Source organism: Rhinoraja longicauda, chromosome 30 (assembly GCF_053455715.1).
Source record: "Rhinoraja longicauda isolate Sanriku21f chromosome 30, sRhiLon1.1, whole genome shotgun sequence".
Lineage (NCBI taxonomy): Eukaryota > Metazoa > Chordata > Chondrichthyes > Rajiformes > Arhynchobatidae > Rhinoraja > Rhinoraja longicauda.
The window spans coordinates 30,223,116-30,235,134 of record NC_135982.1 but is presented as its reverse complement, the minus strand read 5'-3'; positions in this window follow the sequence as shown (position 1 = coordinate 30,235,134).

Genomic DNA, 12,019 nt, shown 5'->3' with positions numbered 1-12,019 from the left:
GAATGAATAGCTATTTACAGTTAAATCATTGGGATTGGATGGCTCGTTTAAAGAGAGAGAGACAGAATGAAAAGCAGGCTATTAATAGAAACATTTGCAAAAGCAATCGTTTGGAACAAATGCAGAAAGTACTGGAAGTAAAGACTGCATCTGTGGGGAGAAGTCCACGCCAACAAACCAATGAAAGATCGGAAAAGAAGAGAGCTGAAAATGTACGAATGGAACGGGGAAAGGCTGGTGGAAATGGCATTGTAAATCTCCACTCCAACAGCCTACGTTCTCCCCACAGTGCAGAGTGCATGGGCCCGGTGCAAAGTTCAGCATCACCTTTGTCTCCCAGGTGCGCTGTAAGCTTCTGATCTCTGCAATTACTGCAGTAACTTTAAACATGCCATTTCTTTCAAACCTTCTTTGGACTCAATGTTGCTGTTTCCCTCTGAGCTCCTCCACCTCGCTGATCCCAGCAACTTTACTTATGAACAGACAAATATACGTAACGCCCTGTACTCTGGCCTTCCTTCTGAGTTTGTGACTTGCAGTGCCCCCTCCCCCACAGTCACCATCTCCAGCCAAAGGCTGCCCGCAGTCCTGGGGATTCAGGGCACGGTCTTGGATCCTTGAAGTTCATTAATAGTTATTCCAGGAGATCACTGCACCCTTGAGACCTCATTCCCAAATACTGCATCCATGCACGAACATACCCTGCTCCCTGTAAAGGCTTGAAGCAAATCCTTACTCATCGACAATGTATTCCAGAAGTCACTGCCTCTTCTAAGGCAGAGATTATGGGACTAAAGGGCTTGAGCCGTAATGAGAGGCTGCCCAGGATTCTGGAGTGTATGAGACTTATAGAAGTATGTAAAAGCATGAGGTGAACTGTATACAAAAATGAATTTCACTGCACCTCTGTACACGTGACAAATAAAGTACCGTACCATACCATACCATACCATACCATACCGTACCATGCCATGCCATGCCATGCCATGCCATGCCATGCCATGCCATGCCATGCCATGCCATGCCATGCCATGCCATGCCATGCCATGCCACGCCACACCACACCACGCCATGCCATGCCATACCATGCCATGCCATACCACACCACACCACGCCACACCACACCACGCCTCGCCACGCCACGCTACACCACACCACACCACACCACGCCACGCCACGCCATGCCACGCCACACCACACCATACCACGCCATACCACGCCTCGCTACACCACACCACGCCATGCCATGCCACGCCACACCATACCATACCATACCATACCATACCATACCATACCATACCATACCATACCATACCATACCATACCATACCATACCATACCATACCATACCATACCATACCATACCATACCATACCATGCCATGCCATGCCACTGCCACAGTCTGTGCTCCAGGTGGGGGAATCTACAACCAGTGGGCATAGATTTAAGGTGAGATGGCAAAGATTTAAAAGGGACCTGAAGGGGCAGCTTTTTCACACCGAGAGTGATGTATTCGTGGAACAAGCTGCCAGAGGAAATGGTAGGCATAGCTAAAAGTACAACATTTAGCAGATACTTTTACAGAGGTTTCACAGAGTGCTGGAGTAACTCAGCGGGACAGGCAGCATCTCTGCAGAGAAGGAGTGGGTGACGTTTCGTGACGAGACCCTTCTTCAGAAACACTGCAGCATCTCTGCAGAAACAGGAATTCTGTCTTTTTTAATTATTTATAAAAATCTCTAGTCAGAAATTGAGAACTACTGATGATAGTTTAATTACTTGCCCACAGTGGAAGCCAACAGTCCTCCAGCTGACAGATATCCAAGCTGTTTGGTTGGGCTCGTGAAATCCCTTTCACAAGCACATGAAAGGTGTAAGAACAGGTGATGGACTCAGAACAATTAATGACTTCTTTCAAACAATGTCATTATTAACTGTTGCAAGGAAACGTTAGACCCGAAACCTTTTTGTGCTGAAAACGTGCTTGTGAAATAGTTCTTTCCCTCCCCCTGCCCCACATCCACTCCCACCCGAGGGGGTACAATAAAGTACAGTATAAGCAAATAAAGTTCTGTTTGATGGATAATGGACCTTCTCTGAGACTTGCAATCAGGGACTTGAGCAAAACTTGCAACTAAAAGGCTGCCATCTGTTCTCTTCCGCTGTGAGATGTTTGTGTTCCACGCTAGGTGATAGCTGATGTGTTGAGGGCAGGGCCAGATGCTAGGTGTCTTTAGACATGTTTCCTCAGGGTGCCTTGAGACAACTATGTCCTTGTGTGCATAGATTTGGAACTGTGCCCTGAAAGGCCAGTCCCGTTGTGGATCTTTACTTCACATAAAGAAATATATCGCTTTTAAATCTAGGGGAGAATGACATTCGTTTTGCTTCGATGTTTTGCTGCACATTGGGAAATGGAAGGACCAGAGTTTGGCATGCAGAGAGGGAATAAATACGGTTGGATTGAAAGGTTGGCTTGTGCATGGGTTTAATAAGTGATGTGCACCATTACCCCATAGATGCTGTAAGATGACCTTAAATCCAGAGATCAAATCATTGACCCAATAATTACTGGAGTAGGTTCTAGAACATCCATGGAAATTATGGAATGAGTTTTGAAATTACCACGCAGTCTGCCGTTGACCATTTGGGAACACTGGACTTTATTTAAGCCTTGTCTTTTCCACTGGAAGACCATATTACCACCACATATCATGAGGCCTGTCACTACTTCTGCATACTGCCATTACCTGTTGGATTACCAGTTTATATAAATAGTCTAGTTTAGTTCATTGTCACGGGTACCAAGGTACTGTGAAAAGCTTTTGTGAAATGTTGCTTCCTCTTGCTTTTAGTATTTTTCTATTGGTCTTAAACATGTGAAATAAAACCTAAACAAAAACAAATATAAATGGACATAAAAAGCTGGAGTAACTCAGCGGGTCAAGCAGCATCTGTGGAGAACATGGATAGGTGACGTTTCACAGAGTGCTGGAGTAACTCAGCGGGTCAGGCAGTATCTGTGGAGAACATGGATAGGTGACGTTTGGGTCAAAACCCTTCTTCAGACCCTCTCGACCTGAAACGTCACCTATTCCTTCTCTCCAGAGATGCTGCCTGACCCACTGAGTTACTCCAGCTTTTTGTGCCTATCTTCAGTTTAAACCAGCATTTGCAGTCCCTTCCTACCTATGTGTGATTCTTATTTTATGGTTGGCGGAGTTGCTCTTATGTTAAAAAAACTGTCAATTAATTTTACCCCAAAGGAGGGCATTTGGCCCCTGCTGACCCATGCTGACCCATGCTGACCCATGCTGGCCCATGCTGACCCATGCTGACCCATGCTGGCCCATGCTGACCCAAGCTGGCCAATGCTGGCCCATGCTGACTTATGCTGGCCCATGCTGGCCCATGCTGACCCATGCTGGCCCATGCTGACCCATGCTGACCCATGCTGACCCAAGCTGGCCCTTGCTGGCCCATGCTGACTTATGCTGGCCCATGCTGGCCCATGCTGTCTCATGCTGGTCCATGCTGGCCCATGCTGTCTCATGCTAGTCCATGCTGGCCCATGCTGACCCATGCTGACCCATGCTGGCCCATGCTGACCCATGCTGACCAATGCTGGCCCATGCTGGCCCATGCTGGCCCATGGTGACCCATGCTGACCCATGCTGACCCATGCTGGCCCATGCTGGCCCATGCTGACCCATGCTGGCCCATGCTGGCCCATGCTGGCCCATGCTGGCCCATGCTGGCCCATGGTGACCCATGCTGACCCATGCTGACCCATGCTGACTCATGCTGACCCATGCTGGCCCATGCTGTCTCATGCTAGTCCATGCTGACCCATGCTGACCCATGCTGGCCCATGCTGTCTCATGCTAGTCCACGCTGGCCCATGCTGACCCATGCTGTCTCATGCTGGCCCATGCTGACCCATGCTGACCCATGCTGGCCCATGCTGACCCATGCTGACCCATGCTGGCCCATGCTGGCTCATGCTGACCCACCTGCAAACCTCCATTATTCTCGCTTCCAATCATCAACTCTCAAAGTGCTGGAGTAACCCAGCGGGTCAGGCAACATCTGAGAAGGGAATAGATAGGTTTCCAGTTGGGAGCCTTCTTGAGATGCTGCCTGGCTCGCTGAGGTCTTCCAGCACTTTGTGTTTTGTTCAAGATTCCAGCATCTGCAGTTCCTTGTGTCTCGTTGACTCTTGTTTGGTTCTTTTTGCCACTCCCCTTTACTTGCGGGTAATGTAGGGCAGACGATCAACCTACTACCACGCCTTTGGGCAAGGGAAGGAACGTCCAAAGGAAGCCACGTGTCCAAACTCCATACAGACGGCAGCCAAGGTCCGGATGGAGCATGGGTTGCTGGAGGTATGGGAAGCACTAACCTGGTTAACATCGCACCATTGCCATGCCTCAGTTGGGTTGAGAGCTGCCATAGTAATGACACGTTTCCTCGATGCTCCTGATCCAAGTGAGTCATCTAATAATTCTCCAGAATTCACAAGAGAACAAACGCCAAACTATAAATAAACTCCCACAGAACGGGTCATTTAAAGACTGTCTGTAACACTCTAACCATGATCAGCAATCCATCTGTTGGAACAGTCGATGACACATTCATTGTCAGTGTGGAAAAGTATTGACATCAGGATCCAATACACTATGTTGCAAACAGATTCTGGGAAATGAGGAAATGTGATGCAGGTTTCAGGCTCATCATAGATCTTTCACCACGTTCGTCCCACATCGCAGGGGAGTCATGGTGTGACTGTAAGTTTCACTTGGTCACCAGCCAATCTGAGCCCTTTAATATCTGTTACAAAAATCAACCTATTTATTTGCAAATCCCAATTAATTATCAATTGCCAATTGCGGGAGATGGCCGCGTGCAGATTGTCGGGAGAATTTCTAGCTTTACAATAGTGGCCATGTTATTGCCCTTTTGGGGCTCCCTGTTGGTCAGGGCAACAGTACCGGCTGCCCCCCAGACCCTTGTGGGAGAGTGGTGGGAAACACCATGGTCCTTCTGGTGAGCACGCTCCCACTACATTATTGGGTAGCAAGTGTCAGGAACTAAACCCAGTGTACAAGGAGGACATGCAAGGTAGGCCTAGGTCAGACGGACTAGTTATTTGTAACTTGCTGCTTGTGTCTGGTGCGAGATGCAGGGAGTTTGGGACCCTCAACAAACACCATCAGAAAACGATTTAAACTGGTCACATTGTGTTTGGTCAGGCCTATATAGACACAAACTGATGGAGTAACTCTGCAGGTCAGGCAACATGCTCAACAGTTTGTGTCTATCTATGGTGTAAACCAGCATCTGCAGTTCTTTCTACACATTTTGTCTACACAGTCATTTACAACAAGTGGCGTTGCTTGTGATGTGGCCTCTGGTGGAAGTGTGAGATGTGAAGGACCATGTCACTAACCATGAGATCGCCAACAACCATGGTTCACAGTCTCCTTGGGGCCAGAACCAGTTCAATTTGTACTGGAGATGGATACTTGATGTCTCACCAGTTCTGGTCTGAAATGGTGTCATGGAATCTACACATCTACCTGTAAGAGCAGACGGCATCTTAAATTAGATTTCTTCTATTCTAACATTCTCAAATGCCAGTCAAGATTTCTGCACTCATGCCTCTATGTAGGGTGGCACGGTAGTGCAGCGGGTAGAGCTGCTGCCTCACAGCGCCAGAGACCAGTGTTTGATCCTGACCTTGGGCGCTGTCTGTGTGGAGTTTGTACGTTCTCCCTGTGACCACGTGGGTTTCCTCCGGGTGCTCCGGTTTCCTCCCACATCCCAAAGACATGCGGGTTTGTAGATTAAGTGCCCTCTGCAAATTGCCCCCTAGTGTGTAGAGAGTGGATGAGAAAGTGAGATAACGTAGCGCTAGTGTGAACAGGTGATTGATGGTCGGTGGGCTCAATGGGCCGAAGGGCCTGTTTCCGTGCTGTATCTGAGTTCAGTTTAGTTTATTGTCACGTGTACCGAGGTACAGTAAAAATACTTTTGTTGCGCGCTATCCAGTCAGCGGAAAGACATTACAGGATTACAATCGAGTCACTCACAGTGTACAGATACATGATAAGGGAATCACGTTTAGTGCAAGATAAAGCCATTAAAGTCTAATCAAGGATAGTCTGAGGGTCACCAATGAGGTAGATAGTAGTTCAGCACTGCTCTCTAGTTGGTGAGAGGACGGTTCAGTTGCCCGATAACAGCCGGGAAGAAACTGTCCCAGAATCTGGAGGTGTGCGTTTTCACACTTCTGTACCTCTTGCCTGATGGGAGAGGGGAGGAGAGGGAGTGACCGGGGTGAGACTGGTCCTTGATTCTGCTGCTGGCCTTGCCGAGGCAGCGTGAGCTTTTATCTTTCAATGAAACTCTGATACACATGGGCAAGTGCATGGTCAACAGCCTGTGACTGATGCACAGGGCATGTAGACAGGTAGAGCTCTGCGTTACTCTGCATCCTTCCCGCACTAATGCACCACTGCATCGCGGAGATAACACCACTAATGCACCACTGCATTGCGGAGCCACTAATGCACCACTGCATCGTGGAGCTACCACCACTAATGCACCACTGCATCGCGGAGCCACTAATGCACCACTGCATCGCGGAGCTACCACCACTAATGCACCACTGCATCGTGGAGCTACCACCACTAATGCACCACTGCATCGTGGAGTTACCACCACTAATGCACCACTGCATCGCGGAGTTACCACCACTAATGCTCCACTGCATCGCAGAGCCACTAATGCACCACTGCATCGTGGAGTTACCACCACTAATGCACCACTGCATCGTGGAGTTACCACCACTAATGCACCACTGCATCGTGGAGCTACCACCACTAATGCACCACTGCATCCTGGACCATCTCATTCATTCTCTGCTATTATTTTTGGGGGAAATTGTAAACTTTTATTTTATGTCAGAAATTGGTCTCATAACTCACCAGCTTTCAACTGATCTGGACTGGAGTCAGGCAACTAATCTCTAACTAACTCTAACAAAATGTAAAACAGACCTGCACTTTCTGCTTTCCTTTTCACACTCATATTTTTGCTTCAGCAGCATCTGTAAAAAATACGGTCTCGAAATGAGAAAATATTGAACTGTTTATAGACAAACTTGGGAATTTTAACTCACTCCAGTCAACCCATTTTTAACTTGGCACAGTCCCATCATTGCTTTAAATGGCGTTTTCCTCCCATGTTCTCTCTTCCTTTACCGAAGGTACTGACTCATCATTGGATGTGGTTCCAAGTACCCGTTCATTATGTGTGAGACCAGGAGGCAAGCTTGGATTGTGCTCACATCCTACCTCACTTGCTCTGCCATCCCAACGTTTCTCCCCCAGCTCAAAGTGCTGATATTGGGGGTTTCAGGCACAGGAGAGATTGTAATTAAAGGAGAATAGGTAAAGAGAAACAAAGTGCTGGAGTAACTCAACGGGACAGGCAGCAGCTCTGGAGAGAAGGAATGGGTAACGTTTCGAGTCGAGACCCTTCTTCAGTCATAGGTAAACGTTCTTAGAGATGCAGGTGCAAGGAACTGCAGATGCTGATTTACGAAAGAAGACCCAAAGTGCTGAAGTAACTTGGCGGGTCAGGCAGTATCTCTGTAGAACATAGATAGGTGACGTTTTGGATCGAGACCCTTCTTCAGAGGTGCTGCCTGACCCACTGATTCTTGCCTTCTGAGTCCTTGTGATGCTAATGAAGAGTAATGTAAAGGGATTGTCAAGGAAGCTGAGAGAACCAACCAAGAATCTGTTGTTGAGCAGGTCAGGTCCTGCAGAGTGTCAGGGCTGGGACCCAACCAACCCACTAACCTCCAGTATGGTCTGTGTGGAGTTTGCACGTTCTCACTGGGACCTTGTGGGTTTCCTCAGGGTGCTCCAGTTTCCTCCCTCATCCAAAGACGTGCGGGTTGGTGGGTTCATTGGGCCTCTGTAAATCGACTCAAATATGTACGTGGGCAGTTGTCTCTGGGGGGGGGGGGGGATTGATGGGACTTGGGAATGTGATTCATATGGTATTAATGTATATGTGTGTATGGTATGAACAACAGGCAGACAGGCAGTCACAGTGGTGTCACCAGTAGCTGTAAACCTACATGGAATAAAAGTTAGCTTAAGCAGAGCTGGTCAGGTCTTTGGTCTTTTTAGTTTAGTTTAGAGATACAGCACGGAAATAGGCCCTTCGGCCCACCGAGTCCACACCGATCCCCAGGATAGAAACCGGGTCTCAGGTAACTCTACTGCGCCCAATGGTCATATGAAGAATCCCACCAACATCTACTGTTAGAGACACAGGAAATGCAGGTACTGGGAGGGAGCGCTCAAAGTAGTAGCCCCCCCCTGCTAAAGTTGACCTTTCTGGAATTAGCTCCATCCTCTCTTCTAGTCGTGAACCCTTCTAGTTCAGTAACCTGCTGCATTTCTGTTTGAAGGGACAGTTGAGAAAGGGATGGTATTTTGGCTGTCACACTGAACGCCATGTTCAACTCTTGGGTTCATCCTCATCCGGACAGATGCCTCTCTCAGTTACTCTGTGCTGAGAAACTACCCATGAAACCCTGACCTGTTTCCCAGCTCCAGCCCACAGCACTTGGACAATGGCTGTGGAAGGTGGCTGACAGATGTGATCGCTGTCTGAAGAAGGGTCTCGACCCGAAACGTCACCCATTCCTTCTCTCCGGAGATGCTGCCTGACCCGCTGAATTACTCCAGCATTTTGTGTCTACCTTCAGCACATGGACATATCTCACCTTAGACGTTGATCTTTTCCCTGCGTTCCTTCCTCCAGTCTCTCACCTCCTCCCCCCGGACTATTTCTCTTCCTCCCTAAGTTCTCTCTGCGTTTCCTTCCCCCATTTGTGCCTCATTGCTTTGGCAGCGTTGGTTTGCGATTTGTCCTTTTCCAACTTCTGCTTTCATTGGCCTGTCCGATTCACCTCCTGTTTCCATTGGGTGCATCTTATTTGTTTTGGAATGGTGGGCTGCTCATGTCCCCGTCCCTGCTTGCTTTGGCATCTTTGTTTCTGTTTTTACGTCAGTCTCCCCTCCGTGAGCTGACCATCTTTCATCATCTCCCACCACTATAGTCTTTACGATGTCTTTTGTCCATTTCCTCAGCCTCCTCCCCTCCCAGCTGTGTTGCCCTTGTCTTTATTTGTGCCAGAATAATGCTTTGTAGCTGTGTGATTTGTCTTGCTGTTTGCCTGACCTGTGTAGGGACATTCTGCTGCTGCAGAGGCTGGAGGTTGAGCAGGTTGTCTATGCTGACCTTCCATGACTGCTGCTTCTTGGGACTGCTGCCCTTGGTCAAACAATGACGCACAGTGGGCCAATGAGCATTTTATTCAAGGACCTAGTTGCTCTCGAGGCTCCAAGAGCTGCGTGCTACTGGACTAACCTCGATCTACAGAGGACTTTAAATCAGGTGTGTACAGGTGATGCAGGGCGGGGTGAGAGTGAGAGAAAGGCTTGCAATTAGTAACTGGTGTAGGGTTGAGAACTAGGGAGTGATAGAGTGATACAGCATGGAAACAGGCCCTACAGCCCAACTTGCCCACGCCACCCATCATGTCCCATCTGCACTAGTCCCACCTTCCCACGTTTAGCCCATATCCCTCTAAACCTATTGTGTCCATGTATCTGTCTAAATGTTTCTAAAGAGTTGCGATGACACCAGCCTCAACTACGTCCTCCAGCTGCTCGTTCCATACACCTGCTACCCTTTGTGTAAACAAGTTACCCCTCAGGTTCCCATTAAATCTTTCCCCCCTCACCTAAAACCAAGAAGGAAAACTGTAGACTTTGTGCACAGTGAGATCCCAATTATTCTTTACAATTGACTTTGAAATTTAGTTCCTTTCCCCTGCATTGAGTTCTCTTCCCTCTCCCATCTTTGACACCTCCTCCTTTCTCAGTTGGGTTAATTCCCTATTTACATTCTCTTCCATTCCCTTTCCCTCCTTTCTTTGCTTTCTCTTCTGTTATTCCCCTTGACCCCTCTACTTGATTTGGCCATCTTTTCTTCTCTGGCACTTCCCTTCACATGCAGGTCCTTACTTTAGTGTTTCCTGATGGCGGTGTTGGCCTCTCACCTGTTTGTGTTGGCTTTCTCTCCGCCTGTTACACATTATCTCTGACTGCTGCTCCCCCTGTTTTAGTGTTGGTGTCTCGCCGGCTTCCTCTCCTTCTCTTCCACCTGCTCTGGAATCACATTGATGCTCCTTCTGTTGATGTTCTCTCCCTCTCCTCTCCCCTGTCAGATCACTCGCTCCGCTTTGCATTAGAGCATCGTGTTTCTTACATCTTCTCTCCGGCTTGCATTGGATTCGTTCTTCCTCTACCTCTCTGCAATATCAAAACATCCCTGATCACAACTTGTGCTGACCATCACACCCTCTGATGGACTGGTCTCTCCACCTTCCATTGTGTTATCTTTCTTGCTCAGAAGCAACATCTGGAGAAGGACACCCCCTTCCAACATCAAGATGCAACGAACCTCTACCTCAGTGCAGTTTGCAGCATTATTCCCACTCATTGTTCCCCTAATGCCCAGACCCCTTTCTTCAATGAAGAACACACTTCCATCTGGCATAGAGAACTGCATTGAGTCTTGTCTGTATTGAATCTTGTCTGCATTGAGTCTTGTCTGCATTGTCTGTCCAGACGCGTCTCCTCTACACGCTAGTACTGACAGGTTATTGCCATCCCTCTCATCCTAAGTCCAGCACAGTGCTGGGGATGCCCACAGGATGTGGCCGACCAACTCAGGAAGTCTTGCTGTGCACTGCCTCTTTCCCACCAGCTTTCAATACCCATTGACTAGTTGCCAGAAAGAAAATGGACATTTTTGTAAATCTCGCAGTCTGTGGGGATTGGTCAGTAACTGAACCTTGAGAAGGTGCAATGTTGATGTGTGATGGTGGCTGAGGCAGGGAGTAGTGGATGGACTCATCCTGCCTGGGGTGATGTTACCGGATAGGATGGATCCAGTTACAGGTCTGCTGGCATTTCAACTTCAAATAATCAAATTAATTTGGACTAAAATGCTCATTACAGTAACATTTCCCAAAAGGTTCCACATTATCATAAAATACACACTTTCAACATTCATGTTCAGCAGGGAAGGAAATCACGTCCACTTTGATGTGGTCAGAGTGTGGGCTCTCCAACATGTTGCAGTATTAACTGCTCTGTGAAATGCCCACTTGGTTAGTGGAACATTTACACATGGAACACAAATGCTGGCTTGGTCAACAGTGCCCAGATTCTGTGAACACCTTGACAAAGCCACCACAGAGCTGCAGTGTGGACCATGTTAATGAAAGAGGAGCCCAGGACAGGCCGATCCATGTCACCCAGGTTTATCTCCCCGTGATATCCCATCAATGATAACGACAGTGAATATTCAGACAAAACAATGCTGAAGGCACTGGGTCCACAAGATAAGGCCACAACATGGTGGCGCTGCGGTAGAGTTGCTGCCTTACAGCGAATGCAGCGCTGGAGACCCGGGTTCGATCCCGACTACGGGTGCTGTCTGTACGGAGTTTGTACGTTCTCCCCGTGACCGCCCATCAATGATAACAACGGTGAATATTCAGACAAAACAATGCTGAAGGCACTGGGTCCACAAGATAAGGCCACAATATCTGATGATCTAAGTTCATGTGTTGGTGCCCAGAGGGCAATATTCTTGCTGAGTTTTTAATAAGACATTAAACAATCTGTATCTGCTGCCTCAACTGGACATGATAGGTCCCTCGGTAGCACTTTGAAGAAGAGCATTGGACTTCACCCAGTGCCTTGGCCAGCAACCTACACAATCACGATGAGGATTTACTGCTCATTGCTGATGGCTGTGTACAGACTTACACGCATGTGGAAAGGTTCACTCCGGGCATGTGTGTCACATTAAACACGTGAGAGTGGATTTACAGGCCTTGCTTTGGAATTGCTTAACTGGT